This window comes from Pempheris klunzingeri, chromosome 2, assembly GCF_042242105.1.
Source record: "Pempheris klunzingeri isolate RE-2024b chromosome 2, fPemKlu1.hap1, whole genome shotgun sequence".
NCBI classification, from domain to species: Eukaryota; Metazoa; Chordata; class Actinopteri; order Acropomatiformes; family Pempheridae; genus Pempheris; species Pempheris klunzingeri.
The window spans coordinates 24,346,773-24,365,280 of record NC_092013.1 but is presented as its reverse complement, the minus strand read 5'-3'; positions in this window follow the sequence as shown (position 1 = coordinate 24,365,280).

The window sequence follows — 18,508 nt, the reverse complement described above, 5'->3', positions numbered from 1 at the left end:
CTCATCACGTTATAATGCTAACCATAAGCTAATCATAAGACTGCACAAACAACAATATGCATTTAAGCGATGAAGCTTGTGTCCACATACCGACAAACACACTCACTGCAAAAGAAAACACTGGCTTTTCCAGACAGTTACAGACTTTAACAAGATTTGTTTGCAACTACCTTAAACTGTTTTATTGATTTTTGTATAAAGTTAAATTACTCAAAGCAAGCTTGGTAAAAGCAAGAAGGTAAAAGGTCCACAACGACACATTTTAGAGAGAGCTTGTTTACTGACTGTAGCCACCGCAATGGCATCAAAGCTTTGCTGGCGATGTCTTTCTAACTCATCTTTTATTTCTATTTTGTTGGATTTCTTTATACTTTCACTTTTCTCCCCACCATCTCTCATCGTCTCTCTCTTTCTCTCTCTCTCTCTCTGTCCACATATCTCACTTTCAGTAGAGGACAGTCACATTGTCAGTCTTGACTGCCTACATAGCTGGATACGTCTCTTCACGCCGACATGTCACTCAAAAGGAGAGAGACAGGTGAGGTACAGAAGGTAAAGACATACCAAGCAAAAGCAAAACCGGCAGAGAGAGAAGCGCGTGGAGAGAGACAAGGAAGCCAAAAGACAAAAGTGAGAAGACAAGAAAAGGCTGAGGGAGGAATGAGTGACTGAAAGTGAAAGATGACCCACACGACTGAAACCGAGAGAGGAGAGAAGAATGAAGAAAGAAAAACACAAACACACAGAGATGGACATCACATAACAGCAAGTATCAGCACATGTGGATATCTTAAGGCTTTCCTTCCAAAATAATACACCCCCTACAAAAGCAAAAAGAGAAAGCTCTTGCTACCTAAGCCTGCTCAGTCTATGTTTCAAGACAGATGGATGGATAGATCTCTTAAAATATAACAAAATCTCTATGTAATTTGCACGAGTGTAACAACCAGAGCAAAGTGGTGGGTCTTAGGTGCGGGCGCTGTGGGTCTGGTGAGAGATTAATAAATGCACTCTGAGCTATAAGCACATTACTGGTCTCATCACTCTGCTCACGGCTCAGCCAATCACAGCGAAGCACGACAACAGTGACTCAAAGGATGGAGAATATTAGTCAGGAAACTCACGGCGTTGTCTTGATTGGATATTGCAGAGGAGAACAACTTGAGCACAATAGCACACATCTGCAGCCAGTGGTGTTGTAACAGTTAATTAGTACAATGACAATAAAAGTAAGTAATTGAAAATGAATTGGTTAAGGTGCTTATATGATTGTGTTAATGTTGATTTGTTTTTTTTACTTCTCAAATTAGAGGCTGCAGATTTATCAACGGTTCTGAGGGAGAAACTTTTCTTACAGGGTAAAGCAGCTATCAACAGTTTGTAAATTCTGTGTCTCCTTGCTGTTCTGTATGTATGTTATTGTTTCATTGTGTGATGTTACATTATTTTTACAGCCTTGCTAACTAGCAGTCCATAAATGCTGTGGTGTGTGGCATTGGTTTATGCTATATACTTGTCCCTATAGAAATACAGAAGATTCCATGTGCTTCCTGAATGAAGACGACACTTGAGCATCTCAGAAACCGTACATGTAAAATACAAATGGAAGTACAACTGAAATATGGCGTTTTGAATTAAAAGCAGCACACCTACACTACACTTTACACTTGTTTATTTCAGTGAACTTTGTAAAGCACTATGAGACACTGTTGTGATATTGGGCTATACAAATAAAATTGAATTGAATTGAATTGAATTGAACCTACAGATAACCACTTCCTGTGGCATCTCCCAACCATCCAGCCGGATTAGCCGGATCAAGCGCCACAGAGGGTGTTAAGATGCCCCCATTAGGTGAGCAGAAAGCCGGGATAAGAGCTAAGCTAACCCAGTTTAGACCTAAGCCTGCTCCTGGCTAACGTTTGGCTGGACCAGCAGGCAAGTGAGACAAATCCTTTTGTTAGAATGGGACCCGATGGCAGGTATTTAGAATTACAAAAATATAGTGACAGCCTACATAGCCGGGCTAATGGTCTCATTTAGTTGCTGTCATATAGAGGCATCAGTATTCAACTGAGACTGTTATAAAAGTTCAAAGTTTGATTGGATTGAAACGCATATACTGGACAAAGATTGTCTATTTAAATAGCCTACTGTATGTACAATTCAAGCATTATTCTGTTTCTATCTTCTGTATGTTCAGTCAGGAAAATACCTGTCAGAAGAAAATAGTAATAATAATAATAATGATAATAATAGTAATAATAATAGCCTTTTTTCTACCATTTAAAAAAAAAAAATTTGGTTTAGAGTTCAGATTTTCGAATAAAGATGACAGCATGGTCATATCAGTGGCACGGAATATGAGACTAGTTTTGTAGAGGGTCAATATACAAAAAGAGGCTGTGAAAAACACAAATGGTCTGTGTCTTCTCTACAACCAGAGACTGCTGATCTCTCCAAGCTGCTAAAACGTATTAAGAATTGAACACTGAAGTCCTCTTCAGGATCACTGAGAGTTTCTGACAGCCGCTCCCGAAATCTGAAAGTTTTTAACAGTGCAGCTAGATTGCGCCTAAGGCATCAAAGGGAGGAATGAACCAAATTGAGTCCTCTGGAATTAATTTGAATTTTGCCAGGCAGTCAAACATTAATGCATGTCCCTTATACAGCTAGAAATTAGTCTCTGTTTCTCTCTCTGTGTCTCTCGAGGTCACTCTCTCTCTCTCTCTTTCTCTCTCTTGATAGCCTGTTGAGGGTAGATAATTAAAAACACATTCAAATGAGCCAAAGATGAAAATTTTCAGAACAAATCTACACACACGCACACACGCACACACACACACACACACACACACGCACAGTTATAAAGGACAGGCAGACAAGGCCCAGATCCCACGAGACACTGATGTAATCAGTGACCTTTGGATGTGTCCACATTTACATTTACACACAAAGCAAGGGGTGAATTCATTCACTGTTTTAGACGAGAGGGAAGCAGAAGGAGAAATAGAGAGGGAGAAGAACAACAACAACAGAGGTGATGGATACGGGCACGAGGGAGGGCGCCGTTGGTAGAGTGAAACAGACAATAGCAAGAAATGCTGAGAAATAAAATAAGGAATGTGAAATAATCTGGGATGGAAATGTCAACATTACAGAGGGATGTATTGTGTTACTAAACTGAAAAAGTCAGGTTGAGAATATGTCTTCTATATGTGTTTGTGAGCTTGATTTATAATATGAACAGTAGGAAATGACCTATAGAGCTGGCACAGGATTCTGTTGAGAAACAACACAAATAAAACCAAATTAAAGCTGCAAGAGACTATTTTTTTACATCTTGGGAAGTTGCATGTTCCTACCAAATATTGTACAACTACATCAAATTTAAAGATGGGGGCAATGACTTCAAAATTTTTACTGCACCCGAGCCCCAAGACCCATGTCAGGTATTAAGTTCTGCCACTTGTGCAAAATTCTGTGATTGCCAAAACACTGCTAGAGTAATTACAGTGCACTATGGAGCCAATATGCCACGCCCAGGCCTACTTACTATTTCAAACATGGGTGCAAAATCTCTGATAGGTCTGAAATATGTGTTTGTGAAAGGAAAATTGACGTCGGGAAAATCCAAAAAGACGGATTTTCTGTTGGGCTTCAAACAAATCTGATATATTCTTTAAGATGAGAGCAATGATCCCGGCAAATTTCGTGTCAGCTCTGACGTGTGCCAATTTTTTTATGACTAACTAAAAACAGGGTGCCTGCAGCAGTCCTTCATTTAGGAGAGGCTAAACCCAGGGCAGAGAAAGTCTGTGAAGCACTCGTTGATTCTCAGAAAGCTTAATTGCTGTTAGCAGTGGTGCAAGAAATACTGACTCATTTGTGCAGTCCATCACAAATGTACCAGCTGCACACGCATTAGCTGTAAACTACCTAGAAACAGACTCAGCAGCTATCGACCATGTTCAGCTCAGCCTCTGACTGAATTCAGAACTCCACTCCTTTCTGTTTTTTGTTCTTTATTTCTTGTGTCTGTACCTTTAGAGAGGTTATTCATAAAGCTCCAGGATTAGTAATTAATCCCATTCTTAACTTGTGTGGACATGTCTTCGTCTGGGGTGTTTTGGGATCTATTTTCACCCATCTGTGTCTTTCCATAAGTTTTCCATACACTGTAAGCCCGGATAAGTAGAGTTTACTTAAAAAATTTGAGGCAAGCGATTGCACTTAAATTATTTGAGTAATGATCAAGTAATTAATTGGTTTAAGTAGGTTTAATTTTAATACTAAAAGTATTGGACTTAAATTATTAAGTAGAAAAGACTAAAAGACAAGTTATTTGTACTTGCTGAGTTGAATGGTTGGATAGTGGGGTTGATTTTACAACAGCTTTAAAGGTAAACTGACTAATTTTCTCAATTGCAATCAGATTAATTCATCATTGATTAAACAACTTTTTTTTAAGTTAATCAAACTCAAAATCCTATCTCTAACCAAAATAGTTATTTGTGTTAATAAAAAACATTTAATAAACACAAAATGCAGGGATTTAACTGAACAATTTTATTTAATATTGCCAAATAAAAAGTAGCTATGTAGCAATAGGCCAAAAAAAACATTACATGAAAAAGTTTTGTGGTGCTTGCTCTTCCACAGAGTAGAACAAAGCTTTTACAACCTCTGTAGGTGTAAGATATCTCAATTTAAAACATTTTTGTATTTTGAACATCAGTTGCAACTCCTAATATTCTTAAAGAGAACAAGAAAGGAAGAACAGAGTTTAACCTCTGACAAGACAATGAACAATTATCTAAACAAATGCTTATAGTGCAAGATGTGGTAATGCTAGTGTTGTCCATCACACGAAAAGGACCCTCTGCCAACAGCATTAAAGGACTTACATTCTTTGTGCACCTTTTAAGGTCTTATGCTTACCGCTCACCAGTCAGCATGAACTCTTTTATGAAAATAAAACATGTTTCTATTATATTGTTGAACTACAACATAGACATATAAATCTAGCTTGAACTAAAACTTGCACTTTACGTACCCAATGAACACTCTGGTGCTATGATCAATCTTACAGGGCAAGTGCATTCTTTAGAGTCTGAAGTTTGGGTGGTAGGACACTTCGACCCAGGTTTAGCATCACTTGCTGAATGAAGGTGAGTGTATTCTTCATACACTTTGGATACTCCAAATGGAGGGCATATGTTAGGCCAAACAAAACACACTTCGCCTGAGGTAGGTTGATAAGGTCATCGATCACAAGGCTGCCCTCTATGATGACCCCTGCTCTGCGTGGGTTCAGCAGCGATGGGTTTTGGGCACCACTTTCTTCAGAGCAGAGGATACCCACTGGAACATTCAACATGTCTCTGTCATGAAGGTCCTACAAAATTTGAGAAACAAGAGAAACAAAGATATTCATGTCAGTTACAATTTTTTTGAAAATAGTTATACAGTTAGCTGGCCTTAAAGCACTGCACAAAAATCAAATATTCAATAAACTTTTAGTTGTGGGGACACAATAGCAAAGGAAACAACAGTTTTCATACTCACTGAGCTGCTTTTGAAGAACTTGGATGCATCATCCCCGAGAATTACTGGGAGTCCCCTCAGAACAAGGCACCTGACAGCTGTTGGTTCAGTGGTCTGGAGAGGGTAAAGCACACAAGTACATGTAATACACATAAAAGAAATATATTTTTACTAGTATCTCTCAAATAAGATGATTTTAGTTTTATTTGTCCAGTTTTTGAAAAACTTACCAATTTGAATAATACAATAATAACAATAACTTTTTGAAATCTCTTTCCTTTTACCCTTGCTAATCATTTTTAGGAGCAAATTCTCCAGTACTTGGAAAATTCCAGCAGTAGCTACCTTGTGTTAAGTATAGTAGCATTAGCTCTGTGTTCAGGAATAGCCAATTTTGTAGAATCTTAAAATACCATATTCAATTAGATACTTTAAACACCTATTGCATTTTGGTTGATGAAAAAAATTCCAGTGAATGATCTAAAAATTTGGACAAATTAACATGAAACCAAAACCATCTGAATGGATATCACAAGAACAAGGCAAACAGTATGCTTTTCTGAAGAGAGTAACAATTTACAAAAAAACTACACCCCAAATCGAAAAAAAAAAAAAAAAACCTTCAAAATAAACCCACCTTCATCTGTTGTAATAGGTCAGCTAACAGCTGACCAGCCAGACCTCTCTTCTTCTTGAAGATTTCCAGCAGGCCTGGACTCATTCCATCAAGGGCACCAAAGAACTCTTCCTTAAGGTTTCTTCCAACAAGTTTGCATCTTTAACAAAAGTGAAGCCAGATTGTGCTCAAGCTGTCTTCCAATATCCTGAAGATCATTTTCACTGGCTTCTTCACTAACCTGTACTTCTGTGTCAGAGCAAGACTCAAGAAAGTCACATGACAAACAACGAAACTTAATGTGTAAATCTATGGTTCCCTGCTGATCCACAGTTTGAGCATGAAAGCGAGATAAATGAGTGTGTAGTGCATTGAAAGACTTAAAAGTACACAGACAATCCTGATGCAAGCAAGGAATGGGTTCAGTTCTTGCATAAATGCAGTGTTTTAGTCTGTAGTGTTTAAAAAGTGGTGCTCTTTTCTCAAAGCTAACAGGACAGTACTTGCATTTCCAAAGCATTTAGGACTGATGTTCAAAATATCTACCTTTTGAATAAAATTAGAAGCTTTGCTTGTTGGGAAGTGTGTAACCTCTAGGGCCCAAAAAAGGAAAATTATTTGTTTTTACTGTAAACTACCTTGACCAAATAACGTGACAATATTTTGAGGTTACACGACAGGATGTGTACGTACCACAATTAACAGAAATTAAAAATTTCTCAGTTAAATTTTAGGCTTCAGTGACAACATTTAAATATACAAGAGAAAACGACTCACCAAATTCCAGAATGTGAAGAATTTATGGTGGAAGAAAAGAGAATCCTCTTAAAAACTGTCAACCGTAGGATTTTCCAGCCCTCTGTGCACAGCAAATAAATTGCTTAATCCAGAGAATTTTCAAATTACTTAATTTCTATTAAGTAAGGGAAAGCTGTGTAAAAACAAGAAAATGGCGCATTCTCCCTCGAACAAGTCCAGACTAGTTTTGAGGTAACCAGCCAATCAGATTGAAACACCTCACTTCAGTTGTTTCTAAACTTCAGTTTCAAGTTGATTAAACTAAACATTTTTAGTGAACCCTGTATTTGGGTTAAAAATTGATATTATAAGTTATATATATAAGTAGCGCCTTTCCAGTCATTTCAACTACTAAGATCCACTCTACCGCTGAGCCACAGCCGCCTGGTTTGCAGTCACCGCCATTGAATTTGTTGTCCAGTTCTATTTTATCAGTTCAACAATTGCTTCCAGTTAAAACCCCAACAGCCAGCAGCTGCTTCAGCCTTCAGTGGAAGCATGTTTAGCAATGCTGCATTTGGCAGAGGAGCCACCCTGAAAAAAAGCTGTAGTTTTGCGGATGCTAAATAACTTGTTAATCAAATTATAACAGCTAGTGCTCAAGCACTGTAGATGGTACTTGATCGCGGAATACAGATAGTAGGTAATGAATCTTCAATAAGAGATTGCATTGCGTTACAGAGGCCAGAGGAACAGCCTGGGTGTGACATCAGCAGACAGTCTGCACATCCCTCCTGCCAAGCGTATAACTTAATCAAGGACGGAAAATGGCACAAATTAAAACAGTACAAGACTGCATTAATACATCTAATACATCTAATCCATTTACACCACACATAGTCATTTTCAGTCACTTACAGAAATGTATTTCTCAATCTCTTATTCAACACTGACATCCCAGCTTTTAATAACTTTGCTCCTTTTCCCACCATCATTTGTCTTTCGTTTTAAGGAGTGGTGGGCCTGCGACTGTTCCTGACTTGTCAGCTGTGATTTACCGCACCATTATAGGACCCGGGTATAAAACACAGGGCTGATAACAAATGCATGGAAAATAAAAATCTGCAGGTGTTTGCACTGGTGGGTTTCGTGTGCTTCTTCAGGCAAAAAATCAGACAGAGTTCCCAAGATCATTTCTCTTCTTCTTTGACGATGCCACCAATCTCTTTCTCTCTACATCTCTCTTGACGCCATCTCTTTCTTTCACCTCAATCTTTCACTGCTCCTCTCTTCCTTGCACTCTGTTCTCTCTCACAAAAAAAAAAAGCAATGTGCATTCCTCATTGTATGATCAAGAGTAAGCGGCAGTCAAAAACAGACCAAGACATCACTGAAAAACCACATAGATAATACATTTGCCGGAGGGGAAAAACAGTAGAACACTGTAAAAGTGTTCTATTCAGTATATGTCATTGTATACACTCTGTCTATGAAACTGGGAGGTGGTGTGAGTGCATGGGGGATTTAACCCTACATGCTCATGCTTTCATTGTGTGACATAAAATGTGAACTGACTCATAAATAGGACCATGAAGTTTAAGTGTTAAGTAGGACTGACACCATCTGGTCAGCTGGTCAATCGGTTGGTCGAAACATTCTTGTGTAATCAAAATGTCATTGGTTGCACAACTGCTGGTGTTACTTTCATGAGCAGAGATGCCTCCTTTTTCCATTCTATTGATGTATTTATTATACCGCAATACTGTAATTCACCACTAACGGAGGACTGGCGCTGAACTGAGAGAATGCAAGAAGAAGAACACAGAGCAGAAGAAGAAAATGTGCACACGTGTCTCTTAACGACGGATGGAGAGTGAATTAATTAACATAATGGTGGAATAATCGTCTGTCCATGAATTCAATCAATCAATCAATCTTTATTTATATAGCGCCAATTCAAAACAGTGTTATCTCAAGACGCTTTCCATAAAGAGCAGGTCTAGACCAAACTCTTTAATTAGAGAGAGACCCAACGATTCAGAAATTCAAAATTAAGGATTCAAGAATCCCCACATGAGCAAAGATCAGATATTATATTCTGTAATACTGAATTCAATAACAACAACCATACCAATAAAGTTGTTGATTTTGAAAGGTTTATTAAACGGTGAGGAAGTACGGCTGAGTAGAAGTAGGTAGGATGGATGGAGGGTTGAGGGATGGTGGGGTGAGGGTTGAGGGATGAGGGGGAGAGGGTTGAGGGGTGAAGGGGAAAGGGCAGGAGGATAGGGGATGAAATTGAAGTGGTGGTCTGATGGATGGAGTAAGTAGATGGAGCGTGTTGGCTGGCAACATAAAGACTAGAGTGAAGACTCCCCGGTGGTTCCTAAATTCAGAGGGGAGAGAGAGAGAAAGAGAGAGCGTGAAAGTGAAAGTATTTAAATCAGTATAAAAGAATCATCTGTTAATTCTAACAAGCAAAGTGGTCCAAGTTTAAACCATACTGCCACACAGTCTGACAAAACTCTGATGCCAACCACAAATACTATCCACAGGAAAAAAAGTCAAGTCAGGTTCGTCATACAGGTTTGTATCCAAAATGATGTCAGCAGTGAGCACATACAAGTACAGCTCATCCTTCACAAACTGTTTCAAGAGTTTGGAACTTGATCAGACAATGAGTAATGTTGTAATGTTTCCATTTTGACAGTTTGCTTGGTGACACATGCTGTAAAACACCAGTAAACAGTCGAGGATGAGAGTATTTGTCAGCGTCAGATTTCATGTTTGAGTCTATTTTCATGTGGTTTAGGCACACAAACACAGAGATTGTGCTGATGTGCTGCTTTCACCGCACAGTCTTTGGAGATAACTTTCTAAAAGAAGTCCGTACTAGTGCAGACCAAGTACATGTCGAAATCAACATAATCATAATCACTGGTTGGGTTTACCAGCACTACTGATAAAGTGGATAAGAATAGGTCGTTTAAAATTTGGAGCTTCTATCAGGAATATAGTTTAGATTTTTCTAAAAAAAAAAAAGAACTATGACTATTAATCTGTCTCTTTTTAATGGAGCGCATGAATTTGGAACCCCTCTTTTTTTTTTTTTTTTTACCAATATATCACTGACTCCAAATAATGGTGTCAATGACTGTATGCCACAGATCCTCATTTTGGTATCATTAAGTACCTTTCTTACTAAGAGTGCTTCTCATTTCATGACAATCAATAAAGCCTTAAATCATAGGAGCCTCAGCTCTGCATTGCTGCAGAGAGGTGCTTGCAAATCATCGAAGTGTTAAGAAGTCTTGATGGGGAAGAAAATTACACTGAGGAGGTGGTGGATAGCGATGATGCCAAGTCTGCTTAATTTTGAGATCTCTGTTGTCACACTATGCCACGTAAGAGTGTCCAAATAAATAAAAAATAAAAAATGCTTTTACACATTTTGTGACAAAAATGAAGCAGATTTTATCAGTGAAGTGAATATTAAAAGACGGAGAACTAGGTCTATTACTGCTTCAAAGAGATATTACCCTGAAAACATTCCTGTGATCTGAGACAGTTCACAGAACAGGTCTTCCAAAGCTGAAAACAGGCTGTGGGCACGAGTCCTACTCTTGCAAAAATTTTTTTTTTCTTCAGGAAATGCATCCGATCATTGGTTCACTTCCAGATAATAAAATACCAACTTTATGGCACTGATGAGTTACATTTACAGGAAAATTAAGCAATTTCCTGTTGCTGTAAGTGTGAGTAAGTAAGGCTTTGATAGGTGGGCTTCTCATTTTCACAAAAAAAACCCTGGGATGTAGGAATAGGAGACACTACAGTGAGGTTAAAGTGGTACAAGAAGAAACCGAAAAAAAAAAAAAAGCAAGCACGCATCCATCTTGTAGAGATGACAAAAAAACTTAAAGAGGAAACTCTGACATGTACCTGTAATGAGCCCACTGCATCCAGACGCAATGCTCTAAAGCCACAGATCGATAGCAGAGGAGATGGCTCTGGCAAAGTTGACTCACTAGGGTTAAGACAATCACAGCATTTTTCAATCTGCGGACCAGAGCTCGCTGATCTCTACAGCGAAACAGGGACTTGTCTGTTCCTTCGGAGTTCTTTAGTACTTGAATCGTTGTTTCAGTTGTTTTTTTTTTTACCTCTCCTGTGCACTTGCTGCATTACTGTGACACTCATGTCTCACCCTAATCATTTTGACCAACAACGTCTTTGGTTGTGTTTCTCTGTTTTGCCAGTGACATTTAACATTTTTTTCAGTGTCACTCCTTTATAGTGCACTCATTGAAATACTTAGAAATTCAAAATTTCAACCCTAGACCATTACTGGTGGTCATTAAAAATGTCAGTTTTATGGTGAAAATCAAGGTCAGTGAAGTTACCATATATGGTTTCTTGCCGGTCTGTCATGTAGCCTGATTGTCGCTGATTGGCTTGGAGAAATCTCATAGTTCTACTGCCTCATGGTGAGGCAAGGGGCGGCATTTTGACCTCCCACTTAAGTTACCAAATATGGTCCCTCGCCCGATAAAGGGTTAAAGCAGCAGTAGCCTTTATAGAAATCTCCTTTTGTATTTTTTAGCTCAAACTGTCACAATATCTTGACAATACTACATGAGGCAGGCAATCTGTGAGAAAATCATTTGCAAGAGTCCCCAGCGCCTAAATGAAAAACAACTAATCAACACAGGAGTTGTCTCAGAGACAGCGTCAATCCCTGTTTGTGTACATGCTGCACAAGCAGGGGTTAAATGGTAAATAGTCTGTATTTGTATAGCACCTTTCTAGTTATTTCAACTACTCAAAGCGCTTTACATGACATCCTCATTCACCCATTCACACATCATTCATTCAGGAGGAAATGTAATTTGGAGGAGACTATTCTTTCATACTCATTCACACACTGAAGCCAGCCAGGCTGAAGTTGTACTTTTTCAAAAGTCCACTATCGTCTACCATCTGCTGCTTTAATGTGATTACCCTTTAATGAAGAATTTAATGTCACGGCTGTTGTTTTGCAGGTTTGTGTATAATGTCTTGACAGCTATTGAACGGATTGCTGTGAAATTTGGTGCATGATTGTAAATTGTGATCCCTTAACCTCTCATGTAGCGCAATCATCAGGTCAGCATTTTAACTTGTCACATACTTTGGTTTATTTTCAAATTCCTGCTAGTCTAATGACATTGCCTCAGCTGTACTTAGCGTTTTGTGTTAATGAGCTAATTTTAGGATGCTAACATGTTAAACTTAGGTTTGTTAACCCTGAGATTAAGTAAACAATGGATTTTAGGTTCCAGAGAGAGAACTGACTCTGTGAACCTAACCTGTTCGCTGGCAGGTTTTTTTTTTTAACAAATCCTGTTTTTCTCTGTCTCCAGAGAACCAGACATGTTGTTTTATTTTCTCATTGATTCAGTACATATCAAAGCACATTAATTAGCAGACGTTTACTGTACGTCAGGATCAAAACCGTGGCTATCTAAAGTTACGCTTTTATGTGCTCTCAGTCATTTCTTTGAATGACACTTTTTGCCCAGACACCACACAGCATGGAGTCGCCCTCACCTCAGAATAAAACCTCAGAATGTCGTTTCCACAGGTGGAATTTCTTTTTCTTTGGTAACACTGTGCACACAAGCCAGCTGTGTAATTTAAATTTTAAAATCAGTGTGAAGCATTAGAGTCGATAAATAATTATCTCTGTCACTCATAAGCAAGTAACATCTCATTCACATAGCACCTTTCAAACCTGTATTGCAAAGTACAGAAGATTAAAAGAACAACCACTTTAACAATATTATAACAACTAACAACAAAACGCATGAGGAAAACTTAAGCATATTAACACTTAGAAAAAAGATGCGTCTTCAGCTGAGATGTAAAACATCCAAGGGATTTGACTGACCTGATCATAATGTACAGTCCACCTGTGTTTTCTGTCTAGACAGAGGTACAGCTAGCAGGCCCAGCTAAGCGGACCTGAGGGACTTGCTCTGGAGCAAGATCTTATAAGTCTTATAGCTACATTTATTCGGACACCAGTGCAGTGAAATAAAAACTAGGGTTATATGAGGTCTTGCTGCAGAGTTTTGGACTAACTGTAACTAGGTAACAGCATCTTGGCATGGGCAGGAATAGAGAGCATTACTGTAATCTAGGAGGACACAAAGGCAGAGTTTTCTATTTGGACTGAGGTGTTGGAGAATGTCGGTCTGACCTGGGGCACCAAAAACAGAGCTTAAGTTTTACTGTGATTTCATTGAAGAACATTTTATTTTCCCTGCTCTTATTTCTTGTAAAGCTAAATGTGTACACTCATCATATACATTCGTGAATATCTCCACATACACAGGATTTAGGGTTAGGCCCAAAAATTTCCACTGGGCACGTCTGCATCGCGTTCCAGCTGCAGTTCGGTTTTTGTTCCGTCCTCAGCGCAGCTTCATGTCCCACTGGGAGCTTTTCAGATGTGGCTGTTTAGTTAACTTGCTCAGATTTTGTTGACTTGGTAATTTCCCTTGATTTGAATACTTCCAACGTGTTTCTTATGTTTCTTATTATGCCTGTTTTAGTTGTGTTTAATGTAGGTATTTACTTCTTTGTTGTGCTGTAGCCCATGACAGCAGGCTAAACTGGAAGTGAAAGTGTTATTCCACAAGATGAACCTCTTGTCATCCAAGGTATTAACCCCTTGAAGGTCCTCAGAAATAATCATGTTAAAGATCCTTACACACATAAATGTGTATGCATAAAAACAAGCCATAAAAATGTTAAAAATCTTTCTTTTTTTTAAATTTTTTTTAAATAGTTTTTTAGACCAGCATCAGCCCTAATCATACATATCAAATTTTAATTAGTTTTTAAAAAAATTAACCCTTAAATTGCCATGTTTTTGTCATGATGCGCATCATTTTATGGTCTAAAATACACAAAAAATACATGAAAAAAATTGAGAACTCTGAAAAATTCACCATCTTGCAAAATTATAAGCAATATGCATGAAAAACTGATAAAATATGCTAAAAATAAAAATCATAACACACTAGAAAGTGCTGAAGACCCTCAAAGGGTTAACAAAACCCTGTGACCAGTTGACAGCTAGCCTGTTTCCACCAGTTATATATAATAATATCGATATAGTGATGGGTTATCAGGAGGGTGAAAGGAGCGTTTTATTTTGCAAATTGACCAGATTCTCTATGGTTTCACTATTCTTTGTCTGACGTGCTTGTGTCAAAAAATAGACCAGGTGCCTATCTTTAGCGGTGCAGGGCGCTGTGCCGCCTCTGGGATGGGTTTTAAAGTATTGGGCACGATCATCTCCGGCGACCACGTCGCAGCCGGAATGCAACACAAGACACGTACAACGGGATTCAGCCTTCAGAGTTTGTCAAACCTGCTTTCTGGAAAAAAAGGCCCCAGTCTGTTAGCGTTTTTTTTATTGTGCTGATGTTATCATTTAGCTGACAGCACCGCTCTGCCTACAGTGTGGGTACAGCCTCACAGAGCTGCTGGCATGGCTGCAGACTGGAAGCCTGGTTTTTCTTGTTTTTGTGGTGTTTCTTTGTGGTAAAGAATCTTCCTCCTTTTTTCTTCTGTGTTGCACTGGAAAATTGAAACAAAAAGGCATTCTGCTTTTGAAATCCAAGTGAAAGTCTGTAACAATTTCACACTTTTACTTGCAGTTTTCAGTGTACTTCTGTATTATTGGAGGACAGGTCTAAGGCAGATGCATGCCTACATATACACTGTTGCTCATGAAGTTGGAATAAAATGTTTTTTTTACCTCTTCTCGTGAAATGATTGTGACAATGTGATTTATTCTTGATAAATAAAGTGTATATCTTCTCAACTTTATTGATCAAACTCTTCCAAACATATCACAGTGAAACTTAAACCACAATGAACCTTTGCAAACTGTGTATTCAGGCTTTAACAAAATTGGGGGTATTGAACAATTATTCCAACTTTATGGGCAACAGTGTATAATTACTATTGACCCAGTGAAATATTGACAGATTCCAGGGAAACACCCTTAAATATATCAGAACTTCAGATAATGTGAGGATAATCACTAGCATGACTATCTCATATACAACCCAGTCTCAGTTTTAGAAATAGTCGCAACATTTTAATCTATGAATTTGTGTCTGAGCACAAATTTCAAAAATTTTTTCATGTCCCTGAGCACGGATTTCAAACCAATGTGTTTCTATGTGATAATCTTTTCATGTCTATATCACATCTTCTTTCCTGGTAGTTGTACCTCTGTAGGACCTGGGAGCACAGAAGCTGTGCTGTTATTTCTCATTTTATATTTGTTTCTAAAATATAACCACTAGATTACTCAACATTTAACCACAAGATTTTATCCTTGTTTACCTTTCTATATATTATCAGTCCAAGGCAGTTCGGAGGTTCCGCTGCTGGTCAAAAATAACAACAATACTGAATAATCATGTTTTTTTTTATTTGTTTTTAACAGCGAAAGCGGCTCAATGAAGGTGAAGGTGCTTCGCAGTTTGGATTATTTCCTCCTGGGATTCAATAAACAATCAAGCGTTCTGAAAAATTGCTTTTTATAAGCCTGTGATTGTGAAATGTGAAGTTGCTCATTTAAATTTATAGGATTATACATTTTTTTTAAAAAATTAAATCACTTTCCTTAATCAAACTGGACTTCAGACTGTGATATGCATCCAACCTCCACTGTTACTCCATTTAATTCATAACCCACATGTCACATTTCATTTTTGCTTTTGTCACATATTTCATAGACCTACACCTCATTTGTTTATCCATAGTACAGTCCATGTTTCCTTTGTTTGGTGAATATTTAAGTTTCCTCATTTTATAATGAACCACATCAGTGGACTGATAACAAGAGGAAAACAAGGATGAAATCTCTTGGTTTAATCTTGAGTAATGTTGCGGTTATAATTTAAAAGCAAATGTAAAAATGAGAACTAACAGCACAGCTTCTGTGCTCCCAGGTTCTACAGAGATCCTACTGACAGGAAGAAGAAAAAAAGATATGATATAGACATAAAAATATAATCCCAAAGAAATACAACTACTTTGAAATTTGTGCTCAGGGACACAAAAAATAACTACAAACTGCAATTTCTGGAGAAATTGCAGTGTGAATGCTGCCTGCTGAATAGCTCATGCTGCGCTGCACTGCACTGCTGGGATTTCCTACTGCCCCTGAATGCACCACACGCGAAAATTAAATATTGAATATTATGGAAACTATGAATGTTATGAATGAGAAAAGTAATTCCGGTCAATTACCGATTGAGCTGCACGTTTAGCAGTTGAATGACGTTGATACCTTGAACGGTGTGGGGAGGGGACGCGTGCCAAAAAAAAGGCTCGCAGCGTTCACACCAATGAGAAACTCGTGTGTAGGGACACAAATTCATAGATCAAAATGTTGTGACTATTTCACAAACTTCAGTGAGACTGGCTTGACTTTCACCCCTTAAAGCACCCAACTCTGTTTATTTCACAAGAAAGATCAGCGCTCAACCTCCACGCTGTCTTCTGTGCCCTCGTCTCGAAAACCACTCTCCTCCTCTCTCTACAGCCACGTGGTGTATTGCAGCACCTCCGTGTGAAAGGTTTCTTGTAAATGCCAAGATACGATTCCCAGAGTATTTCTGTCAAGAGGTCAGGGTGTAAGATTAACAACCGGAGGCAGAGCAGCATAAAAAATGCATGTATACATGTTATATTGTTGTGTCTTTTTCTTTCCTGCTCATGCATTTTGTATGCCGGAGTCACTTAGTCTTTGAAACTATTTTTCACTGTGGGACAGTATGAGATACTTTATCTAATCTAATCCTTGTTGCCTCACTTAATCGTTACTGTGCTGGTTCATAACGTTTAATATTCCTTTGTGTGTGTGTGTATGTGTGTGCGAGCGCAACGGCATTAGAGGTTAGAGGGGCTAAGGTTGAACGACTGCTGATAGGCCTCTGTAGTGACTCATTCCCCTTGTTTGGAACGCAGTTCACTTTTATGATAAGTGCACCATTTTGCTCCTGATTTGTGATCTGTGAGTATGAAACTGAACGCTGTGCGGGGTTATTGTGGTATTAGGAGGTGGTGTCTGTGCGTGGGCTGTCGTGTTATCGACTCCAAAGAAATTCACTAATGAGAGTCAAAATCTCATTCCATTTTGTTAACACTTGTGTTCTGTTGAGATCGGCTTTACTTCCTCATTGTTTCTTGTCCCACTGCTGTATGTGTAGTTCCAATATGAATAATTGCAAATGTAACCATTTTCCCTTTAAGTATTGTTTTGCTTTTCAACTGAATTTATTAAACCAAATATGTAGAGTAGTATTGGAGTATTGGATTAGTCTTCCCTTTGCCAGAAACTTAACTTACTATTTGAAGTTGACAAAATTATATAAATGAGAAATTACAGTAAATCATCGTAACCAAACCAAATGAGGAAAATGAAATGATATTTTGTATTTTATATGGGATTTACAAAGACAAAAAACATATTCCTTTTTGTAAATAATGGAAAAGATTTCTTTTTTTGTTCTCTCTGAAACCACCAACCACACATATCTTTAGATTTAAAGGAGGAATGAAGACAGAATTTTAGTTTTAGTCCAGTCTGGCCTTAGTCCAAAAACAAGAAGTGGAGTAACTAGTGTTTCCCCAGCTGACTGCCAACATTGGTTATTTAGTACGACCGATGACAACACAAACCATACTAAAAAAACATTCCACCCCCTTCAAACATCACTAATCTATTATTCTTCGTTTGCTTTAGGAATAATGGACTCTGATATGATCGCTGCCCGCCGCAACCGGCTAGACCAAACACTGCAGTGGGTGGTGTGTCAATAATACACTCAAAGGCATCAGAAACAAAGCAAGGGGTTTGGATTTAGAGCAGCAGACCTGGCACTCGCTGCTTAGAGTGTCTTAGGTCCACCAGCAGTACTAAACTCCGCAGTGGCCAGCCCAGAGGGGAGGGCAGGGAGCCGGTGATACACCAGGATAAGAGCAAAGCTAACCTGGCTTGAACCTGGCTATTGTGGTGGAGTGGATAAAATGCTACTCGGATACAGAGATCTGTCTCCATGTCCACGTCCTGGATCCTCTGGGTAAAACAGAGCATAAGTCTGTGGTAAGACCGGGGAGCCAGCCGGAGGTGGACTCAGTGCTCAAATGCAAACAAAGTTGATGAACCCTTTCATGCAGAGAGGTCACTACAGTGTGCAGCTATTCAAAAGCTGTTTTCTTGTTTATGCACTATATGCTCATAGTTGCACATCAGCCACTACAGTGGATGCTACGGCATCACCTCATACACTGCTACCCAGTGGGAAGCCATTGCAAGTGAAATACTAAAAAGAGTGAAACCAAGATGATCAACAGACAGACAGAAACACCAAGTTGCTCATTTTTTTCTGTTCAAACTTTCTAGAAAAAATATGGCGACATCAAGTAACATCTAAGGAGTCATGCAATTGCTGAACTTTCCAAGTATTGATTTTATATTGGGATTAATCACATGTCCACTGAATTGTACATCATGCATCACTAGCTGTATTTCAA